The sequence below is a fragment of the Dama dama genome, chromosome X (assembly GCF_033118175.1).
Source record: "Dama dama isolate Ldn47 chromosome X, ASM3311817v1, whole genome shotgun sequence".
Classification (NCBI taxonomy): Eukaryota; Metazoa; Chordata; class Mammalia; order Artiodactyla; family Cervidae; genus Dama; species Dama dama.
In genome coordinates, this window is record NC_083714.1 from 126,293,711 (window position 1) to 126,298,064 (window position 4,354).

Sequence of the window (4,354 nt, forward strand, 5' to 3'; positions counted from 1 at the left end):
TGGATACTAGGAAGGCAAAGAATTCCCCAAATAACAAAGAGCATAGTTTCAGCTTTATTATATCACTTGATTTGTAGCTTCCTCTTCATTTTTGTGTGACTCCTGGCGATTTCCGTTAGCTTCCTGAAAGCTCCTCTTTGTAATTAAATACCTGTTGGTCATGTTTATCCAGCATATCTAAGTTTGTAGATTTGTAACAGGCAGTTTTTCAGAGGAGTTAGTCTGCCTTATCACTGAAAGCAGATGTGTCCTGTATTACTAAAAGTCTTGATGATGAAGCTCCTGGTAATGAAGTGTATCATCCACTTCTTACCTCATCTGTTCATTCACTTGACAAATATTAATTGAATAGCTCCTTTGTGTCTCGCTCTTCTGTATCCTGGGGATAAAGTGATCATCAAAAGCTGTTGCTACTGTCAAGGAGCTTACATTCTAGTGGGAGAAACAAACAACAAATTAAATATGTGTGTATGTGTGTGTCTCACAAATATGCTATACACTGTACAGACATATGTACATAAGAACATATCATATTCTCAGGTAGCTCTCAAAGAAAAGCAGATTCTTGTGTCAGCATGTGACAAGTGATATTTTAGATATAGTGAAGATTTCTGAGAGGAGGAAGCATTGGTCAGGTAGGAAAATAGTGAGAATCTTAGCAGCTGGACAGGAGTTTTATGAAAGTCCAGCTGTTCCCTGTTCCACTCCTTGCTTCCTGAGTAGAAAGCAATACTTTGTACTTAATGATGCATTATTAAGTGCAAAGACCTAAGAATGGAAATTGAAATGTTTTCTGAAATTAAACAAAAACTCAAGAGAATATAATCCTTTTAGAGAAAGTAAAAGTCATTCAGCCAAGTAAAAAAAACAAATATTGAGTGCTTCATATATTAGGTGTTACATGGGATACAAAAGTTAAATACCAGTAACCCAGTGTGTACTCAGAGCTTAATAGACAAAGCAAGGAATAGCCTCATGGAAAGTAACACAGTCACAAGAAGTATTTTTCTTACTGTCATCTTACTGCTTCCAGAAAAATACCATAGAACTTCATGTCATACTTTTCAATTTATTATAATTATAATATATATAATTTATAACTTTAATATCTTTAAAATTTTTACCACATTATATGTATATATAAGCACTAATGTTATATGTATTTTTACAAAACTGCTAAAATTTACCCAAAGTTATTTGGATAACTTTTCAGTTTCTCTTGGCTTCTGGTCTCTCTTGCACCAGCTTAGATTACCTTACATTTTACCTCAAAGCAGAAGAGAGAACAAAAAGAATAGCTTTCAAAAAACAAAAAACACAAAAACAAAAAAAAAACTTTAAAATAATTATTTTGAAACATAGGCGGAAAAGTACAATTTTTCACAAAATTCATGATGAAAGTTAGCAACACAACTGTTAATAATGCCTAGATTTCACCCACCACAGGTTTCTTGCCTTAATATGGCTCTGGATCCTTACAACCCTTTCTTCTCGTAAGTAATACAGATATCTCCCACTTAACATCAGTAATATTAATAGATTCCTGAAATGCAAAGTTCTAAGTGGAAATGCTTAGTTGGAGCTGATTTCCCGTTTGCAATGGGAAATATATTTCTCATCACACATGTGTAGAGCAATGATCTTTGAAAGAAAGGAAACAAACAAAGTGAGTCCTATGATCATTCACCATAATACCTAGATAGAATTTTCAGACCAGAACGCAGGGTGATGAAAGTCAGGGTTAGCCCCTCTGTGTGAGTTGAACAGATGGACTTGAGAATTTGGGAACATCAGGATATGCAGTTCATAGGGCAAGGTAAAGAAGGAGAGTTGCAATGAGAGAAAGCTCTGAAGATCTGCAGAAGGAACCCCCCTCCCTGCACCCCTGAGTCTTCATCTGAGTATTTATCAAAACATTCATCTGAGGAAGCTACCTGAAGCCAAGGGAGGAATAACCTGAAAGAAGCTGGCAGAAAAATCTCTAGGCTTAAGTGGTTGGTGTTCTCACCAGCCTGAGTAGAAAAATTATAATATGTGAGGTATAAGGTAGACTGTTCAAAAGGATATTGGCTCACTTCATGGGCAAGATAAGACGTAAACCAAAAGCTTCTCTGGTCCTACTTAAAAACAGGTTTAAAAGAATCAAACCCAAGGGAAAAAAATGAAGACAACCTCACCAAGACAATCACAATCAAATTGCTTAAAATCAGTGATAAAGAGGGGGGGACACATTTTGCAGAAAGAAGCAAATATAAGAATTATAACAGACTATTGTTTTGGAAACAGTATAAATCAGAAGACTGGAACAGTATCTTCAAAGTGCTGAAAGAAAATAACAGCAACCTTGAATAATACAGCCAGTAAAAATATCTTTCAATAATGAAAGTGAAATATTTATTCAAACATACAAAAAGTGAAATCATCACTAGCAGAAATTCAATGTAATTTTTATTTAATACACACATTTCTCTAACAGATTTATTTATTTTGTTTTTAAAAGGAATGGACTTTGAAGATGAAAAACGTTCAGCAGAGAGGAAAGAGACCCAACACAGATACAAATGTAAGTTGTTTTATTAATTGTTTTAGAACCACAACAAATTAGTACAGAGATGCCTATGCTGCTGCTGCTGCTGCTGCTGCTGCTAAATCACTCAGTCGTGTCCGACTCTGTGCGACCCCATAGACGGCAGCCCACCAGGCTCCCCCGTCCCTGGGATTCTCCAGGCAAGAACACTGGAGTGGGTTGCCATTTCCATCTCCAATGTGTGAAAGTGAAAAGTGAAAGTGAAGTCACTCAGTTTTGTCCGACTCTTAGCGACCCCATGGACCACAGCCTACCAGGCTCCTCCATCCATGGGATTTTCCAGGCAAGAGTACTGGAGTGGGGTGCCATTGCCTTCTCTGACAGAGATGCCTATAAAGCAACACAAAAAGCTTTCAAAGACTGAGGTGTTGCGTTAGACAAGGCTGAAGATTTAAGTCTGGTGTTTGGAATTTAGGCTCTAGTCCTCATTTTTGAATGAATCACTGGGTGTGTGTGGGAGTCTGTGCTTTTAGCCAGAATGTGCTTTTAGCCAGATTTGAAGAGAATGATCACTTGGCCCAGGTAGAAGTAGATGAAGTGTTTGGCTTAATGTGTTATGTAACTACTGAAGTTGTAGCCCACTATTCAGTGCCAGGTGGGATTGTGCTTCTTGTCAGGCTCCTTCTTAATATAGGCTGCAATGTTATCTCTATCTTATATTTTTCCAATGCCAGTGTAGCCCACTCCACCAAGTCGTGTTGCATTCCTTCTGACATAATGGCGTTTTTGATCACAGCAATTTGGTCTCACATGGTTATAGCAAAGGAGGGGCTGGCTGTCTGCATCTAGTCTGCTGGAGGTAGGGACTGGCCAGACATACAATTTGATAAGAAGTTCTTTGGGTGAAAGGAAATGATACCACACAAAAATGTACATCTATACAAAAGACCATGTAACAACAGAATTGGGGGATATGTGAGTAAATGGTGTTTTCTTATGTTCTAAATTACATTAAAAAATTATTGAATGTTTAAATAAAAATAATAACAATGTATTGTGGTATTTCTAACAGATGTAAAAATAAACTGTATGATGATAACACAAGGTCCAGGAGAAGGTAAATAAATTGCACTATTTTAAGGTTCTTCTACTATAGGTGAAGTAATATGTTACTTGAGAGTGTTAGAGGGGCTTCCCAGGTGGTGCTACTGGTAAAAATAAATCTGCCTGCCAGTGCAGGAGATGCAAGAGATGCTGGTTCAGTCCCTGGGTCTGGAAGATCTCCTGGAAGAGGGCATGGCAACCCACTCTGTATTCTTGCCCGGAGAATCCCATGGACAGAAAAGTTGGTGGGCTGCAGTCCATAAGGTCAAAGAATCAAACACAAATGAAGTGACTGAGCATGCATGCAGAATGTTATAAGTTATCTATACTAGAAACGCAAAGCAAAATTTCACCAAAGAAAGTATATGGATTGCAAATATGCACATGAACAGATAATAAAAAGATAAAGAAAAATAGATTAATTAATAGATTAATTAACTCATTAAATGTAAATGTTAGTTGCTCAGTTGTGTGTGTCTGACTCTTTGTGACCCCACTGACTGTAACCCACCAGGCTCCTCTGTCCATGAGATTTCCCAGGTAAGAATACTGGAGTTGGTTGCCATTTCCTTCTCCAGGGAATCTTCCTGACCCAGGGATCGAACCCAGGTCTCCCACATTGCAGGCAGATTCTTTACTGGCTGAGCCACTAGCGGAGTCCCAGTTAACTCATTCCTGTGCTTAGTCACTCAGTCGTGTCTGACTCTTTGTGACCCCATGGAC

At 38.0% G+C, this 4,354-nt stretch overlaps 1 pseudogene; it reads right to left on the reverse strand.

Annotated features, from left to right (window-relative positions):
• Positions 1 to 3,073: 3,073 nt before the first annotated feature.
• LOC133051772 (dynein light chain 2, cytoplasmic-like) lies at positions 3,074 to 3,339 on the reverse strand (annotated as a pseudogene).
• Between the last annotated feature and the right edge of the window lie 1,015 nt (positions 3,340 to 4,354).